Source organism: Brachyhypopomus gauderio, unplaced genomic scaffold (assembly GCF_052324685.1).
Source record: "Brachyhypopomus gauderio isolate BG-103 unplaced genomic scaffold, BGAUD_0.2 sc51, whole genome shotgun sequence".
Lineage (NCBI taxonomy): Eukaryota > Metazoa > Chordata > Actinopteri > Gymnotiformes > Hypopomidae > Brachyhypopomus > Brachyhypopomus gauderio.
Window position 1 is genome coordinate 252,370 of NW_027506876.1, and position 16,798 is coordinate 269,167.

The 16,798-nt window shown below is 42.6% G+C and overlaps 27 non-coding genes across 27 annotated transcripts; all 27 read left to right on the forward strand.

Moving 5' to 3' along the window:
- The first annotated feature begins 72 nt into the window (after positions 1-72).
- trnav-aac (transfer RNA valine (anticodon AAC)) lies at positions 73-145 on the forward strand. The gene has a single exon. It is a non-coding gene; the product is annotated as a tRNA-Val (tRNA).
- A 637-nt stretch (positions 146-782) lies between these two features.
- Positions 783-855, forward strand: trnav-aac (transfer RNA valine (anticodon AAC)). Its single transcript has one exon. It is a non-coding gene; the product is annotated as a tRNA-Val (tRNA).
- A 439-nt stretch (positions 856-1,294) lies between these two features.
- trnav-aac (transfer RNA valine (anticodon AAC)) lies at positions 1,295-1,367 on the forward strand. Its single transcript has one exon. It is a non-coding gene; the product is annotated as a tRNA-Val (tRNA).
- Positions 1,368-1,806: 439 nt separating this feature from the next.
- trnav-aac (transfer RNA valine (anticodon AAC)) lies at positions 1,807-1,879 on the forward strand. Its single transcript has one exon. It is a non-coding gene; the product is annotated as a tRNA-Val (tRNA).
- A 637-nt stretch (positions 1,880-2,516) lies between these two features.
- Positions 2,517-2,589, forward strand: trnav-aac (transfer RNA valine (anticodon AAC)). The gene has a single exon. It is a non-coding gene; the product is annotated as a tRNA-Val (tRNA).
- Positions 2,590-3,028: 439 nt separating this feature from the next.
- Positions 3,029-3,101, forward strand: trnav-aac (transfer RNA valine (anticodon AAC)). The gene has a single exon. It is a non-coding gene; the product is annotated as a tRNA-Val (tRNA).
- A 439-nt stretch (positions 3,102-3,540) lies between these two features.
- On the forward strand, positions 3,541-3,613 carry trnav-aac (transfer RNA valine (anticodon AAC)). Its single transcript has one exon. It is a non-coding gene; the product is annotated as a tRNA-Val (tRNA).
- A 439-nt stretch (positions 3,614-4,052) lies between these two features.
- On the forward strand, positions 4,053-4,125 carry trnav-aac (transfer RNA valine (anticodon AAC)). Its single transcript has one exon. It is a non-coding gene; the product is annotated as a tRNA-Val (tRNA).
- A 637-nt stretch (positions 4,126-4,762) lies between these two features.
- On the forward strand, positions 4,763-4,835 carry trnav-aac (transfer RNA valine (anticodon AAC)). The gene has a single exon. It is a non-coding gene; the product is annotated as a tRNA-Val (tRNA).
- Positions 4,836-5,274: 439 nt separating this feature from the next.
- Positions 5,275-5,347, forward strand: trnav-aac (transfer RNA valine (anticodon AAC)). Its single transcript has one exon. It is a non-coding gene; the product is annotated as a tRNA-Val (tRNA).
- Positions 5,348-5,984: 637 nt separating this feature from the next.
- On the forward strand, positions 5,985-6,057 carry trnav-aac (transfer RNA valine (anticodon AAC)). Its single transcript has one exon. It is a non-coding gene; the product is annotated as a tRNA-Val (tRNA).
- Positions 6,058-6,496: 439 nt separating this feature from the next.
- Positions 6,497-6,569, forward strand: trnav-aac (transfer RNA valine (anticodon AAC)). Its single transcript has one exon. It is a non-coding gene; the product is annotated as a tRNA-Val (tRNA).
- Positions 6,570-7,008: 439 nt separating this feature from the next.
- Positions 7,009-7,081, forward strand: trnav-aac (transfer RNA valine (anticodon AAC)). The gene has a single exon. It is a non-coding gene; the product is annotated as a tRNA-Val (tRNA).
- A 637-nt stretch (positions 7,082-7,718) lies between these two features.
- On the forward strand, positions 7,719-7,791 carry trnav-aac (transfer RNA valine (anticodon AAC)). The gene has a single exon. It is a non-coding gene; the product is annotated as a tRNA-Val (tRNA).
- A 439-nt stretch (positions 7,792-8,230) lies between these two features.
- Positions 8,231-8,303, forward strand: trnav-aac (transfer RNA valine (anticodon AAC)). Its single transcript has one exon. It is a non-coding gene; the product is annotated as a tRNA-Val (tRNA).
- A 637-nt stretch (positions 8,304-8,940) lies between these two features.
- On the forward strand, positions 8,941-9,013 carry trnav-aac (transfer RNA valine (anticodon AAC)). The gene has a single exon. It is a non-coding gene; the product is annotated as a tRNA-Val (tRNA).
- A 439-nt stretch (positions 9,014-9,452) lies between these two features.
- Positions 9,453-9,525, forward strand: trnav-aac (transfer RNA valine (anticodon AAC)). The gene has a single exon. It is a non-coding gene; the product is annotated as a tRNA-Val (tRNA).
- Positions 9,526-9,964: 439 nt separating this feature from the next.
- trnav-aac (transfer RNA valine (anticodon AAC)) lies at positions 9,965-10,037 on the forward strand. The gene has a single exon. It is a non-coding gene; the product is annotated as a tRNA-Val (tRNA).
- An 835-nt stretch (positions 10,038-10,872) lies between these two features.
- trnav-aac (transfer RNA valine (anticodon AAC)) lies at positions 10,873-10,945 on the forward strand. The gene has a single exon. It is a non-coding gene; the product is annotated as a tRNA-Val (tRNA).
- Positions 10,946-11,384: 439 nt separating this feature from the next.
- Positions 11,385-11,457, forward strand: trnav-aac (transfer RNA valine (anticodon AAC)). Its single transcript has one exon. It is a non-coding gene; the product is annotated as a tRNA-Val (tRNA).
- A 637-nt stretch (positions 11,458-12,094) lies between these two features.
- Positions 12,095-12,167, forward strand: trnav-aac (transfer RNA valine (anticodon AAC)). Its single transcript has one exon. It is a non-coding gene; the product is annotated as a tRNA-Val (tRNA).
- Positions 12,168-12,804: 637 nt separating this feature from the next.
- Positions 12,805-12,877, forward strand: trnav-aac (transfer RNA valine (anticodon AAC)). Its single transcript has one exon. It is a non-coding gene; the product is annotated as a tRNA-Val (tRNA).
- A 439-nt stretch (positions 12,878-13,316) lies between these two features.
- trnav-aac (transfer RNA valine (anticodon AAC)) lies at positions 13,317-13,389 on the forward strand. Its single transcript has one exon. It is a non-coding gene; the product is annotated as a tRNA-Val (tRNA).
- A 637-nt stretch (positions 13,390-14,026) lies between these two features.
- On the forward strand, positions 14,027-14,099 carry trnav-aac (transfer RNA valine (anticodon AAC)). The gene has a single exon. It is a non-coding gene; the product is annotated as a tRNA-Val (tRNA).
- A 439-nt stretch (positions 14,100-14,538) lies between these two features.
- On the forward strand, positions 14,539-14,611 carry trnav-aac (transfer RNA valine (anticodon AAC)). Its single transcript has one exon. It is a non-coding gene; the product is annotated as a tRNA-Val (tRNA).
- A 637-nt stretch (positions 14,612-15,248) lies between these two features.
- Positions 15,249-15,321, forward strand: trnav-aac (transfer RNA valine (anticodon AAC)). The gene has a single exon. It is a non-coding gene; the product is annotated as a tRNA-Val (tRNA).
- A 1,149-nt stretch (positions 15,322-16,470) lies between these two features.
- trnav-aac (transfer RNA valine (anticodon AAC)) lies at positions 16,471-16,543 on the forward strand. Its single transcript has one exon. It is a non-coding gene; the product is annotated as a tRNA-Val (tRNA).
- Positions 16,544-16,798: the final 255 nt, after the last annotated feature.

Genomic DNA, 16,798 nt, shown 5'->3' on the forward strand with positions numbered 1-16,798 from the left:
GACATGATGACTTCCATGCTCTGATTGTATGAGGAAACGCCCACGAGAGATGTGCCCAGTCAGACAAGCAAGGTTTCTGTAGTGTAGTGGTCATCACGTTCGCCGAACACGCGAAAGGTCCCTGGTTCGATACCAGGCAGAAACATGCTTCTTGATAGAATTACAAACACACCACTGATGTTTAGTGGTTTGTTGCCAGTGTAAAGGCTATCAGGGAGCTCTTCCCTTTAGATCCTCAAAGTGAGCTCTCAGTCTCATGTGATCGATACAGGAATGTTCTAAATCGCCATGTACCTTGATAGCAGTACTAATGCAATCGGTTCAATCAAAATGAAACTCAGTGGAAACGTACCTAGTGCTTTGTCATGTTGTCTCCCAACGTAGAAAACTCATGCTACTTGGTTGATTTGTAGACGTTTGTGTTATAAAGGGATCGAATGATGTCAACATTTGGTGTTTGGATGTGAATGTTTTGTCTTAAAGCAGAGTAGACCTACTGCTTAGCCAGTGTTGATCGGTTAAATCAAAATGAAACTCAGTGGAAACGTACCTAGTGCTTTGTCATGTTGTCTCCCAACGTAGAAAACTCATGCTACTCGGTTGATTTGTAGACGTTTGTGTTATAAAGGGATCGAATGATGTCAACATTTGGTGTTTGGATGTGAATGTTTTGTCTTAAAGCAGAGTAGACCTACCGCTTAGCCATTGTTGACATGATGACTTCCATGCTCTGATTGTATGAGGAAACGCCCACGAGAGATGTGCCCATTCAGACAAGCAAGGTTTCTGTAGTGTAGTGGTCATCACGTTCGCCTAACACGCGAAAGGTCCCTGGTTCGATACCAGGCAGAAACATGCTTCTTGATAGAATTACAAACACACCACTGCTGTTTAGTGGTTTGTTGCCAGTGTAAAGGCTATCAGGGAGCTCTTCCCTTTAGATCCTCAAAGTGAGCTGTCAGTCTCATGTGATCGATACAGGAATGTTTTAAATCGCCATGTACCTTGATAGCAGTACTAATGCAGCCGGTTCAATCAAAATGAAACTCAGTGGAAACGTACGTAGTGCTTTGTCATGTTGTCTCCCAACGTAGAAAACTCATGCTACTTGGTTGATTTGTAGACGTTTGTGTTATAAAGGGATCGAATGATGTCAACATTTGGTGTTTGGATGTGAATGTTTTGTCTTAAAGCAGAGTAGACCTACTGCTTAGCCATTGTTGACATGATGACTTCCATGCTCTGATTGTATGAGGAAACGCCCACGAGAGATGTGCCCATTCAGACAAGCAAGGTTTCTGTAGTGTAGTGGTCATCACGTTCGCCGAACACGCGAAAGGTCCCTGGTTCGATACCAGGCAGAAACATGCTTCTTGATAGAATTACAAACACACCACTGATGTTTAGTGGTTTGTTGCCAGTGTAAAGGCTATCATGGAGCTCTTCCCTTTAGATCCTCAAAGTGAGCTGTCAGTCTCATGTGATCGATACAGGAATGTTTTAAATCGCCATGTACCTTGATAGCAGTACTAATGCAGCCGGTTCAATCAAAATGAAACTCAGTGGAAACGTACGTAGTGCTTTGTCATGTTGTCTCCCAACGTAGAAAACTCATGCTACTCGGTTGATTTGTAGACGTTTGTGTTATAAAGGGATCGAATGATGTCAACATTTGGTGTTTGGATGTGAATGTTTTGTCTTAAAGCAGAGTAGACCTACTGCTTAGCCATTGTTGACATGATGACTTCCATGCTCTGATTGTATGAGGAAACGCCCACGAGAGATGTGCCCATTCAGACAAGCAAGGTTTCTGTAGTGTAGTGGTCATCACGTTCGCCGAACACGCGAAAGGTCCCTGGTTCGATACCAGGCAGAAACTTGCTTCTTGATAGAATTACAAACACACCACTGATGTTTAGTGGTTTGTTGCCAGTGTAAAGGCTATCAGGGAGCTCTTCCCTTTAGATCCTCAAAGTGAGCTCTCAGTCTCATGTGATCGATACAGGAATGTTCTAAATCGCCATGTACCTTGATAGCAGTACTAATGCAATCGGTTCAATCAAAATGAAACTCAGTGGAAACGTACCTAGTGCTTTGTCATGTTGTCTCCCAACGTAGAAAACTCATGCTACTTGGTTGATTTGTAGACGTTTGTGTTATAAAGGGATCGAATGATGTCAACATTTGGTGTTTGGATGTGAATGTTTTGTCTTAAAGCAGAGTAGACCTACTGCTTAGCCAGTGTTGATCGGTTAAATCAAAATGAAACTCAGTGGAAACGTACCTAGTGCTTTGTCATGTTGTCTCCCAACGTAGAAAACTCATGCTACTCGGTTGATTTGTAGACGTTTGTGTTATAAAGGTATCGAATGAAGTCAACATTTGGTGTTTGGATGTGAATGTTTTGTCTTAAAGCAGAGTAGACCTACCGCTTAGCCATTGTTGACATGATGACTTCCATGCTCTGATTGTATGAGGAAACGCCCACGAGAGATGTGCCCATTCAGACAAGCAAGGTTTCTGTAGTGTAGTGGTCATCACGTTCGCCTAACACGCGAAAGGTCCCTGGTTCGATACCAGGCAGAAACATGCTTCTTGATAGAATTACAAACACACCACTGCTGTTTAGTGGTTTGTTGCCAGTGTAAAGGCTATCATGGAGCTCTTCCCTTTAGATCCTCAAAGTGAGCTGTCAGTCTCATGTGATCGATACAGGAATGTTTTAAATCGCCATGTACCTTGATAGCAGTACTAATGCAGCCGGTTCAATCAAAATGAAACTCAGTGGAAACGTACGTAGTGCTTTGTCATGTTGTCTCCCAACGTAGAAAACTCATGCTACTCGGTTGATTTGTAGACGTTTGTGTTATAAAGGGATCGAATGATGTCAACATTTGGTGTTTGGATGTGAATGTTTTGTCTTAAAGCAGAGTAGACCTACTGCTTAGCCATTGTTGACATGATGACTTCCATGCTCTGATTGTATGAGGAAACGCCCACGAGAGATGTGCCCATTCAGACAAGCAAGGTTTCTGTAGTGTAGTGGTCATCACGTTCGCCGAACACGCGAAAGGTCCCTGGTTCGATACCAGGCAGAAACTTGCTTCTTGATAGAATTACAAACACACCACTGATGATTAGTGGTTTGTTGCCAGTGTAAAGGCTATCAGGGAGCTCTTCCCTTTAGATCCTCAAAGTGAGCTCTCAGTCTCATGTGATCGATACAGGAATGTTCTAAATCGCCATGTACCTTGATAGCAGTACTAATGCAATCGGTTCAATCAAAATGAAACTCAGTGGAAACGTACCTAGTGCTTTGTCATGTTGTCTCCCAACGTAGAAAACTCATGCTACTTGGTTGATTTGTAGACGTTTGTGTTATAAAGGGATCGAATGATGTCAACATTTGGTGTTTGGATGTGAATGTTTTGTCTTAAAGCAGAGTAGACCTACCGCTTAGCCATTGTTGACATGATGACTTCCATGCTCTGATTGTATGAGGAAACGCCCACGAGAGATGTGCCCATTCAGACAAGCAAGGTTTCTGTAGTGTAGTGGTCATCACGTTCGCCTAACACGCGAAAGGTCCCTGGTTCGATACCAGGCAGAAACATGCTTCTTGATAGAATTACAAACACACCACTGCTGTTTAGTGGTTTGTTGCCAGTGTAAAGGCTATCGGGGAGCTCTTCCCTTTAGATCCTCAAAGTGAGCTGTCAGTCTCATGTGATCGATACAGGAATGTTTTAAATCGCCATGTACCTTGATAGCAGTACTAATGCAGCCGGTTCAATCAAAATGAAACTCAGTGGAAACGTACGTAGTGCTTTGTCATGTTGTCTCCCAACGTAGAAAACTCATGCTACTTGGTTGATTTGTAGACGTTTGTGTTATAAAGGGATCGAATGATGTCAACATTTGGTGTTTGGATGTGAATGTTTTGTCTTAAAGCAGAGTAGACCTACTGCTTAGCCATTGTTGACATGATGACTTCCATGCTCTGATTGTATGAGGAAACGCCCACGAGAGATGTGCCCAGTCAGACAAGCAAGGTTTCTGTAGTGTAGTGGTCATCACGTTCGCCGAACACGCGAAAGGTCCCTGGTTCGATACCAGGCAGAAACATGCTTCTTGATAGAATTACAAACACACCACTGATGTTTAGTGGTTTGTTGCCAGTGTAAAGGCTATCAGGGAGCTCTTCCCTTTAGATCCTCAAAGTGAGCTCTCAGTCTCATGTGATCGATACAGGAATGTTCTAAATCGCCATGTACCTTGATAGCAGTACTAATGCAATCGGTTCAATCAAAATGAAACTCAGTGGAAACGTACCTAGTGCTTTGTCATGTTGTCTCCCAACGTAGAAAACTCATGCTACTTGGTTGATTTGTAGACGTTTGTGTTATAAAGGGATCGAATGATGTCAACATTTGGTGTTTGGATGTGAATGTTTTGTCTTAAAGCAGAGTAGACCTACTGCTTAGCCAGTGTTGATCGGTTAAATCAAAATGAAACTCAGTGGAAACGTACCTAGTGCTTTGTCATGTTGTCTCCCAACGTAGAAAACTCATGCTACTCGGTTGATTTGTAGACGTTTGTGTTATAAAGGGATCGAATGATGTCAACATTTGGTGTTTGGATGTGAATGTTTTGTCTTAAAGCAGAGTAGACCTACCGCTTAGCCATTGTTGACATGATGACTTCCATGCTCTGATTGTATGAGGAAACGCCCACGAGAGATGTGCCCATTCAGACAAGCAAGGTTTCTGTAGTGTAGTGGTCATCACGTTCGCCTAACACGCGAAAGGTCCCTGGTTCGATACCAGGCAGAAACATGCTTCTTGATAGAATTACAAACACACCACTGCTGTTTAGTGGTTTGTTGCCAGTGTAAAGGCTATCGGGGAGCTCTTCCCTTTAGATCCTCAAAGTGAGCTGTCAGTCTCATGTGATCGATACAGGAATGTTTTAAATCGCCATGTACCTTGATAGCAGTACTAATGCAGCCGGTTCAATCAAAATGAAACTCAGTGGAAACGTACGTAGTGCTTTGTCATGTTGTCTCCCAACGTAGAAAACTCATGCTACTTGGTTGATTTGTAGACGTTTGTGTTATAAAGGGATCGAATGATGTCAACATTTGGTGTTTGGATGTGAATGTTTTGTCTTAAAGCAGAGTAGACCTACTGCTTAGCCATTGTTGACATGATGACTTCCATGCTCTGATTGTATGAGGAAACGCCCACGAGAGATGTGCCCAGTCAGACAAGCAAGGTTTCTGTAGTGTAGTGGTCATCACGTTCGCCGAACACGCGAAAGGTCCCTGGTTCGATACCAGGCAGAAACATGCTTCTTGATAGAATTACAAACACACCACTGATGTTTAGTGGTTTGTTGCCAGTGTAAAGGCTATCAGGGAGCTCTTCCCTTTAGATCCTCAAAGTGAGCTCTCAGTCTCATGTGATCGATACAGGAATGTTCTAAATCGCCATGTACCTTGATAGCAGTACTAATGCAATCGGTTCAATCAAAATGAAACTCAGTGGAAACGTACCTAGTGCTTTGTCATGTTGTCTCCCAACGTAGAAAACTCATGCTACTTGGTTGATTTGTAGACGTTTGTGTTATAAAGGGATCGAATGATGTCAACATTTGGTGTTTGGATGTGAATGTTTTGTCTTAAAGCAGAGTAGACCTACTGCTTAGCCAGTGTTGATCGGTTAAATCAAAATGAAACTCAGTGGAAACGTACCTAGTGCTTTGTCATGTTGTCTCCCAACGTAGAAAACTCATGCTACTCGGTTGATTTGTAGACGTTTGTGTTATAAAGGGATCGAATGATGTCAACATTTGGTGTTTGGATGTGAATGTTTTGTCTTAAAGCAGAGTAGACCTACCGCTTAGCCATTGTTGACATGATGACTTCCATGCTCTGATTGTATGAGGAAACGCCCACGAGAGATGTGCCCATTCAGACAAGCAAGGTTTCTGTAGTGTAGTGGTCATCACGTTCGCCTAACACGCGAAAGGTCCCTGGTTCGATACCAGGCAGAAACATGCTTCTTGATAGAATTACAAACACACCACTGCTGTTTAGTGGTTTGTTGCCAGTGTAAAGGCTATCAGGGAGCTCTTCCCTTTAGATCCTCAAAGTGAGCTGTCAGTCTCATGTGATCGATACAGGAATGTTTTAAATCGCCATGTACCTTGATAGCAGTACTAATGCAGCCGGTTCAATCAAAATGAAACTCAGTGGAAACGTACGTAGTGCTTTGTCATGTTGTCTCCCAACGTAGAAAACTCATGCTACTTGGTTGATTTGTAGACGTTTGTGTTATAAAGGGATCGAATGATGTCAACATTTGGTGTTTGGATGTGAATGTTTTGTCTTAAAGCAGAGTAGACCTACTGCTTAGCCATTGTTGACATGATGACTTCCATGCTCTGATTGTATGAGGAAACGCCCACGAGAGATGTGCCCATTCAGACAAGCAAGGTTTCTGTAGTGTAGTGGTCATCACGTTCGCCGAACACGCGAAAGGTCCCTGGTTCGATACCAGGCAGAAACATGCTTCTTGATAGAATTACAAACACACCACTGATGTTTAGTGGTTTGTTGCCAGTGTAAAGGCTATCATGGAGCTCTTCCCTTTAGATCCTCAAAGTGAGCTGTCAGTCTCATGTGATCGATACAGGAATGTTTTAAATCGCCATGTACCTTGATAGCAGTACTAATGCAGCCGGTTCAATCAAAATGAAACTCAGTGGAAACGTACGTAGTGCTTTGTCATGTTGTCTCCCAACGTAGAAAACTCATGCTACTCGGTTGATTTGTAGACGTTTGTGTTATAAAGGGATCGAATGATGTCAACATTTGGTGTTTGGATGTGAATGTTTTGTCTTAAAGCAGAGTAGACCTACTGCTTAGCCATTGTTGACATGATGACTTCCATGCTCTGATTGTATGAGGAAACGCCCACGAGAGATGTGCCCATTCAGACAAGCAAGGTTTCTGTAGTGTAGTGGTCATCACGTTCGCCGAACACGCGAAAGGTCCCTGGTTCGATACCAGGCAGAAACTTGCTTCTTGATAGAATTACAAACACACCACTGATGTTTAGTGGTTTGTTGCCAGTGTAAAGGCTATCAGGGAGCTCTTCCCTTTAGATCCTCAAAGTGAGCTCTCAGTCTCATGTGATCGATACAGGAATGTTCTAAATCGCCATGTACCTTGATAGCAGTACTAATGCAATCGGTTCAATCAAAATGAAACTCAGTGGAAACGTACCTAGTGCTTTGTCATGTTGTCTCCCAACGTAGAAAACTCATGCTACTTGGTTGATTTGTAGACGTTTGTGTTATAAAGGGATCGAATGATGTCAACATTTGGTGTTTGGATGTGAATGTTTTGTCTTAAAGCAGAGTAGACCTACTGCTTAGCCAGTGTTGATCGGTTAAATCAAAATGAAACTCAGTGGAAACGTACCTAGTGCTTTGTCATGTTGTCTCCCAACGTAGAAAACTCATGCTACTCGGTTGATTTGTAGACGTTTGTGTTATAAAGGTATCGAATGAAGTCAACATTTGGTGTTTGGATGTGAATGTTTTGTCTTAAAGCAGAGTAGACCTACCGCTTAGCCATTGTTGACATGATGACTTCCATGCTCTGATTGTATGAGGAAACGCCCACGAGAGATGTGCCCATTCAGACAAGCAAGGTTTCTGTAGTGTAGTGGTCATCACGTTCGCCTAACACGCGAAAGGTCCCTGGTTCGATACCAGGCAGAAACATGCTTCTTGATAGAATTACAAACACACCACTGCTGTTTAGTGGTTTGTTGCCAGTGTAAAGGCTATCATGGAGCTCTTCCCTTTAGATCCTCAAAGTGAGCTGTCAGTCTCATGTGATCGATACAGGAATGTTTTAAATCGCCATGTACCTTGATAGCAGTACTAATGCAGCCGGTTCAATCAAAATGAAACTCAGTGGAAACGTACGTAGTGCTTTGTCATGTTGTCTCCCAACGTAGAAAACTCATGCTACTCGGTTGATTTGTAGACGTTTGTGTTATAAAGGGATCGAATGATGTCAACATTTGGTGTTTGGATGTGAATGTTTTGTCTTAAAGCAGAGTAGACCTACTGCTTAGCCATTGTTGACATGATGACTTCCATGCTCTGATTGTATGAGGAAACGCCCACGAGAGATGTGCCCATTCAGACAAGCAAGGTTTCTGTAGTGTAGTGGTCATCACGTTCGCCGAACACGCGAAAGGTCCCTGGTTCGATACCAGGCAGAAACTTGCTTCTTGATAGAATTACAAACACACCACTGATGATTAGTGGTTTGTTGCCAGTGTAAAGGCTATCAGGGAGCTCTTCCCTTTAGATCCTCAAAGTGAGCTCTCAGTCTCATGTGATCGATACAGGAATGTTCTAAATCGCCATGTACCTTGATAGCAGTACTAATGCAATCGGTTCAATCAAAATGAAACTCAGTGGAAACGTACCTAGTGCTTTGTCATGTTGTCTCCCAACGTAGAAAACTCATGCTACTTGGTTGATTTGTAGACGTTTGTGTTATAAAGGGATCGAATGATGTCAACATTTGGTGTTTGGATGTGAATGTTTTGTCTTAAAGCAGAGTAGACCTACTGCTTAGCAAGTGTTGATTGGTTCAATCAAAATGAAACTCAGTGGAAATGTACCTAGTGCTTTGTCATGTTGTCTCCCAACGTAGAAAACTCATGCTACTCGGTTGATTTGTAGAGGTTTGTGTTATAAAGGTATCGAATGAAGTCAACATTTGGTGTTTGGATGTGAATGTTTTGTCTTAAAGCAGAGTAGACCTACCGCTTAGCCATTGTTGACATGATGACTTCCATGCTCTGATTGTATGAGGAAACGCCCACGAGAGATGTGCCCATTCAGACAAGCAAGGTTTCTGTAGTGTAGTGGTCATCACGTTCGGCTAACACGCGAAAGGTCCCTGGTTCGATACCAGGCAGAAACATGCTTCTTGATAGAATTACAAACACACCACTGCTGTTTAGTGGTTTGTTGCCAGTGTAAAGGCTATCGGGGAGCTCTTCCCTTTAGATCCTCAAAGTGAGCTCTCAGTCTCATGTGATCGATACAAGAATGTTCTAAATCGCCATGTACCTTGATAGCAGTACTAATGCAATCGGTTCAATCAAAATGAAACTCAGTGGAAACGTACCTAGTGCTTTGTCATGTTGTCTCCCAACGTAGAAAACTCATGCTACTCGGTTGATTTGTAGACGTTTGTGTTATAAAGGTATCGAATGAAGTCAACATTTGGTGTTTGGATGTGAATGTTTTGTCTTAAAGCAGAGTAGACCTACCGCTTAGCCATTGTTGACATGATGACTTCCATGCTCTGATTGTATGAGGAAACGCCCACGAGAGATGTGCCCATTCAGACAAGCAAGGTTTCTGTAGTGTAGTGGTCATCACGTTCGCCTAACACGCGAAAGGTCCCTGGTTCGATACCAGGCAGAAACATGCTTCTTGATAGAATTACAAACACACCACTGCTGTTTAGTGGTTTGTTGCCAGTGTAAAGGCTATCGGGGAGCTCTTCCCTTTAGATCCTCAAAGTGAGCTCTCAGTCCCATGTGATCGATACAAGAATGTTCTAAATCGCCATGTACCTTGATAGCAGTACTAATGCAATCGGTTCAATCAAAATGAAACTCAGTGGAAACGTACCTAGTGCTTTGTCATGTTGTCTCCCAACGTAGAAAACTCATGCTACTCGGTTGATTTGTAGACGTTTGTGTTATAAAGGGATCGAATGATGTCAACATTTGGTGTTTGGATGTGAATGTTTTGTCTTAAAGCAGAGTAGACCTACTGCTTAGCCATTGTTGACATGATGACTTCCATGCTCTGATTGTATGAGGAAACGCCCACGAGAGATGTGCCCATTCAGACAAGCAAGGTTTCTGTAGTGTAGTGGTCATCACATTCGCCTAACACGCGAAAGGTCCCTGGTTCGATACCAGGCAGAAACATGCTTCTTGATAGAATTACAAACACACCACTGCTGTTTAGTGGTTTGTTGCCAGTGTAAAGGCTATCGGGGAGCTCTTCCCTTTAGATCCTCAAAGTGAGCTCTCAGTCTCATGTGATCGATACAGGAATGTTCTAAATCGCCATGTACCTTGATAGCAGTACTAATGCAATCGGTTCAATCAAAATGAAACTCAGTGGAAACGTACCTAGTGCTTTGTCATGTTGTCTCCCAACGTAGAAAACTCATGCTACTCAGTTGATTTGTAGACGTTTGTGTTATAAAGGGATCGAATGATGTCAACATTTGGTGTTTGGATGTGAATGTTTTGTCTTAAAGCAGAGTAGACCTACTGCTTAGCAAGTGTTGATCGGTTCAATCCAAATGAAACTCAGTGGAAATGTACCTAGTGCTTTGTCATGTTGTCTCCCAACGTAGAAAACTCATGCTACTCGGTTGATTTGTAGACGTTTGTGTTATAAAGGGATCGAATGATGTCAACATTTGGTGTTTGGATGTGAATGTTTTGTCTTAAAGCAGAGTAGACCTACTGCTTAGCCAGTGTTGATCGGTTCAATCAAAATGAAACTCAGTGGAAACGTACCTAGTGCTTTGTCATGTTGTCTCCCAACGTAGAAAACTCATGCTACTCGGTTGATTTGTAGACGTTTGTGTTATAAAGGTATCGAATGAAGTCAACATTTGGTGTTTGGATGTGAATGTTTTGTCTTAAAGCAGAGTAGACCTACCGCTTAGCCATTGTTCACATGATGACTTCCATGCTCTGATTGTATGAGGAAACGCCCACGAGAGATGTGCCCATTCAGACAAGCAAGGTTTCTGTAGTGTAGTGGTCATCACGTTCGCCTAACATGCGAAAGGTCCCTGGTTCGATACCAGGCAGAAACATGCTTCTTGATAGAATTACAAACACACCACTGCTGTTTAGTGGTTTGTTGCCAGTGTAAAGGCTATCGGGGAGCTCTTCCCTTTAGATCCTCAAAGTGAGCTCTCAGTCTCATGTGATCGATACAAGAATGTTCTAAATCGCCATGTACCTTGATAGCAGTACTAATGCAATCGGTTCAATCAAAATGAAACTCAGTGGAAACGTACCTAGTGCTTTGTCATGTTGTCTCCCAACGTAGAAAACTCATGCTACTCGGTTGATTTGTAGACGTTTGTGTTATAAAGGGATCGAATGATGTCAACATTTGGTGTTTGGATGTGAATGTTTTGTCTTAAAGCAGAGTAGACCTACCGCTTAGCCATTGTTGACATGATGACTTCCATGCTCTGATTGTATGAGGAAACGCCCACGAGAGATGTACCCATTCAGACAAGCAAGGTTTCTGTAGTGTAGTGGTCATCACGTTCGCCTAACACGCGAAAGGTCCCTGGTTCGATACCAGGCAGAAACATGCTTCTTGATAGAATTACAAACACACCACTGCTGTTTAGTGGTTTGTTGCCAGTGTAAAGGCTATCAGGGAGCTCTTCCCTTTAGATCCTCAAAGTGAGCTGTCAGTCTCATGTGATCGATACAGGAATGTTTTAAATCGCCATGTACCTTGATAGCAGTACTAATGCATCCGGTTCAATCAAAATGAAACTCAGTGGAAACGTACGTAGTGCTTTGTCATGTTGTCTCCCAACGTAGAAAACTCATGCTACTTGGTTGATTTGTAGACGTTTGTGTTATAAAGGGATCGAATGATGTCAACATTTGGTGTTTGGATGTGAATGTTTTGTCTTAAAGCAGAGTAGACCTACTGCTTAGCCAGTGTTGATCGGTTAAATCAAAATGAAACTCAGTGGAAACGTACCTAGTGCTTTGTCATGTTGTCTCCCAACGTAGAAAACTCATGCTACTTGGTTGATTTGTAGACGTTTGTGTTATAAAGGGATCGAATGATGTCAACATTTGGTGTTTGGATGTGAATGTTTTGTCTTAAAGCAGAGTAGACCTACTGCTTAGCCATTGTTGACATGATGACTTCCATGCTCTGATTGTATGAGGAAACGCCCACGAGAGATGTGCCCATTCAGACAAGCAAGGTTTCTGTAGTGTAGTGGTCATCACGTTCGCCGAACACGCGAAAGGTCCCTGGTTCGATACCAGGCAGAAACATGCTTCTTGATAGAATTACAAACACACCACTGATGTTTAGTGGTTTGTTGCCAGTGTAAAGGCTATCAGGGAGCTCTTCCCTTTAGATCCTCAAAGTGAGCTCTCAGTCTCATGTGATCGATACAGGAATGTTCTAAATCGCCATGTACCTTGATAGCAGTACTAATGCAATCGGTTCAATCAAAATGAAACTCAGTGGAAACGTACCTAGTGCTTTGTCATGTTGTCTCCCAACGTAGAAAACTCATGCTACTTGGTTGATTTGTAGATGTTTGTGTTATAAAGGGATCGAATGATGTCAACATTTGGTGTTTGGATGTGAATGTTTTGTCTTAAAGCAGAGTAGACCTACTGCTTAGCCAGTGTTGATCGGTTAAATCAAAATGAAACTCAGTGGAAACGTACCTAGTGCTTTGTCATGTTGTCTCCCAACGTAGAAAACTCATGCTACTCGGTTGATTTGTAGACGTTTGTGTTATAAAGGTATCGAATGAAGTCAACATTTGGTGTTTGGATGTGAATGTTTTGTCTTAAAGCAGAGTAGACCTACCGCTTAGCCATTGTTGACATGATGACTTCCATGCTCTGATTGTATGAGGAAACGCCCACGAGAGATGTGCCCATTCAGACAAGCAAGGTTTCTGTAGTGTAGTGGTCATCACGTTCGCCTAACACGCGAAAGGTCCCTGGTTCGATACCAGGCAGAAACATGCTTCTTGATAGAATTACAAACACACCACTGCTGTTTAGTGGTTTGTTGCCAGTGTAAAGGCTATCGGGGAGCTCTTCCCTTTAGATCCTCAAAGTGAGCTGTCAGTCTCATGTGATCGATACAGGAATGTTTTAAATCGCCATGTACCTTGATAGCAGTACTAATGCAGCCGGTTCAATCAAAATGAAACTCAGTGGAAACGTACGTAGTGCTTTGTCATGTTGTCTCCCAACGTAGAAAACTCATGCTACTTGGTTGATTTGTAGACGTTTGTGTTATAAAGGGATCGAATGATGTCAACATTTGGTGTTTGGATGTGAATGTTTTGTCTTAAAGCAGAGTAGACCTACTGCTTAGCCATTGTTGACATGATGACTTCCATGCTCTGATTGTATGAGGAAACGCCCACGAGAGATGTGCCCAGTCAGACAAGCAAGGTTTCTGTAGTGTAGTGGTCATCACGTTCGCCGAACACGCGAAAGGTCCCTGGTTCGATACCAGGCAGAAACATGCTTCTTGATAGAATTACAAACACACCACTGATGTTTAGTGGTTTGTTGCCAGTGTAAAGGCTATCAGGGAGCTCTTCCCTTTAGATCCTCAAAGTGAGCTCTCAGTCTCATGTGATCGATACAGGAATGTTCTAAATCGCCATGTACCTTGATAGCAGTACTAATGCAATCGGTTCAATCAAAATGAAACTCAGTGGAAACGTACCTAGTGCTTTGTCATGTTGTCTCCCAACGTAGAAAACTCATGCTACTTGGTTGATTTGTAGACGTTTGTGTTATAAAGGGATCGAATGATGTCAACATTTGGTGTTTGGATGTGAATGTTTTGTCTTAAAGCAGAGTAGACCTACTGCTTAGCCAGTGTTGATCGGTTAAATCAAAATGAAACTCAGTGGAAACGTACCTAGTGCTTTGTCATGTTGTCTCCCAACGTAGAAAACTCATGCTACTCGGTTGATTTGTAGACGTTTGTGTTATAAAGGGATCGAATGATGTCAACATTTGGTGTTTGGATGTGAATGTTTTGTCTTAAAGCAGAGTAGACCTACTGCTTAGCCATTGTTGACATGATGACTTCCATGCTCTGATTGTATGAGGAAACGCCCACGAGAGATGTGCCCATTCAGACAAGCAAGGTTTCTGTAGTGTAGTGGTCATCACGTTCGCCGAACACGCGAAAGGTCCCTGGTTCGATACCAGGCAGAAACTTGCTTCTTGATAGAATTACAAACACACCACTGATGATTAGTGGTTTGTTGCCAGTGTAAAGGCTATCAGGGAGCTCTTCCCTTTAGATCCTCAAAGTGAGCTGTCAGTCTCATGTGATCGATACAGGAATGTTTTAAATCGCCATGTACCTTGATAGCAGTACTAATGCAGCCGGTTCAATCAAAATGAAACTCAGTGGAAACGTACGTAGTGCTTTGTCATGTTGTCTCCCAACGTAGAAAACTCATGCTACTTGGTTGATTTGTAGACGTTTGTGTTATAAAGGGATCGAATGATGTCAACATTTGGTGTTTGGATGTGAATGTTTTGTCTTAAAGCAGAGTAGACCTACTGCTTAGCCATTGTTGACATGATGACTTCCATGCTCTGATTGTATGAGGAAACGCCCACGAGAGATGTGCCCATTCAGACAAGCAAGGTTTCTGTAGTGTAGTGGTCATCACGTTCGCCGAACACGCGAAAGGTCCCTGGTTCGATACCAGGCAGAAACATGCTTCTTGATAGAATTACAAACACACCACTGATGTTTAGTGGTTTGTTGCCAGTGTAAAGGCTATCAGGGAGCTCTTCCCTTTAGATCCTCAAAGTGAGCTCTCAGTCTCATGTGATCGATACAGGAATGTTCTAAATCGCCATGTACCTTGATAGCAGTACTAATGCAATCGGTTCAATCAAAATGAAACTCAGTGGAAACGTACCTAGTGCTTTGTCATGTTGTCTCCCAACGTAGAAAACTCATGCTACTTGGTTGATTTGTAGACGTTTGTGTTATAAAGGGATCGAATGATGTCAACATTTGGTGTTTGGATGTGAATGTTTTGTCTTAAAGCAGAGTAGACCTACTGCTTAGCCAGTGTTGATCGGTTAAATCAAAATGAAACTCAGTGGAAACGTACCTAGTGCTTTGTCATGTTGTCTCCCAACGTAGAAAACTCATGCTACTCGGTTGATTTGTAGACGTTTGTGTTATAAAGGTATCGAATGAAGTCAACATTTGGTGTTTGGATGTGAATGTTTTGTCTTAAAGCAGAGTAGACCTACCGCTTAGCCATTGTTGACATGATGACTTCCATGCTCTGATTGTATGAGGAAACGCCCACGAGAGATGTGCCCATTCAGACAAGCAAGGTTTCTGTAGTGTAGTGGTCATCACGTTCGCCTAACACGCGAAAGGTCCCTGGTTCGATACCAGGCAGAAACATGCTTCTTGATAGAATTACAAACACACCACTGCTGTTTAGTGGTTTGTTGCCAGTGTAAAGGCTATCATGGAGCTCTTCCCTTTAGATCCTCAAAGTGAGCTGTCAGTCTCATGTGATCGATACAGGAATGTTTTAAATCGCCATGTACCTTGATAGCAGTACTAATGCAGCCGGTTCAATCAAAATGAAACTCAGTGGAAACGTACGTAGTGCTTTGTCATGTTGTCTCCCAACGTAGAAAACTCATGCTACTCGGTTGATTTGTAGACGTTTGTGTTATAAAGGGATCGAATGATGTCAACATTTGGTGTTTGGACGTGAATGTTTTGTCTTAAAGCAGAGTAGACCTACTGCTTAGCCATTGTTGACATGATGACTTCCATGCTCTGATTGTATGAGGAAACGCCCACGAGAGATGTGCCCATTCAGACAAGCAAGGTTTCTGTAGTGTAGTGGTCATCACGTTCGCCGAACACGCGAAAGGTCCCTGGTTCGATACCAGACAGAAACTTGCTTCTTGATAGAATTACAAACACACCACTGATGTTTAGTGGTTTGTTGCCAGTGTAAAGGCTATCAGGGAGCTCTTCCCTTTAGATCCTCAAAGTGAGCTCTCAGTCTCATGTGATCGATACAGGAATGTTCTAAATCGCCATGTACCTTGATAGCAGTACTAATGCAATCGGTTCAATCAAAATGAAACTCAGTGGAAACGTACCTAGTGCTTTGTCATGTTGTCTCCCAACGTAGAAAACTCATGCTACTTGGTTGATTTGTAGACGTTTGTGTTATAAAGGGATCGAATGATGTCAACATTTGGTGTTTGGATGTGAATGTTTTGTCTTAAAGCAGAGTAGACCTACTGCTTAGCAAGTGTTGATTGGTTCAATCAAAATGAAACTCAGTGGAAATGTACCTAGTGCTTTGTCATGTTGTCTCCCAACGTAGAAAACTCATGCTACTCGGTTGATTTGTAGAGGTTTGTGTTATAAAGGTATCGAATGAAGTCAACATTTGGTGTTTGGATGTGAATGTTTTGTCTTAAAGCAGAGTAGACCTACCGCTTAGCCATTGTTGACATGATGACTTCCATGCTCTGATTGTATGAGGAAACGCCCACGAGAGATGTGCCCATTCAGACAAGCAAGGTTTCTGTAGTGTAGTGGTCATCACGTTCGCCTAACACGCGAAAGGTCCCTGATTCGATACCAGGCAGAAACATGCTTCTTGATAGAATTACAAACACACCACTGCTGTTTAGTGGTTTGTTGCCAGTGTAAAGGCTATCGGGGAGCTCTTCCCTTTAGATCCTCAAAGTGAGCTCTCAGTCTCATGTGATCGATACAAGAATGTTCTAAATCGCCATGTACCTTGATAGCAGTACTAATGCAATCGGTTCAATCAAAATGAAACTCAGTGGAAACGTGCCTAGTGCTTTGTCATGTTGTCTCCCAACGTAGAAAACTCATGCTACTT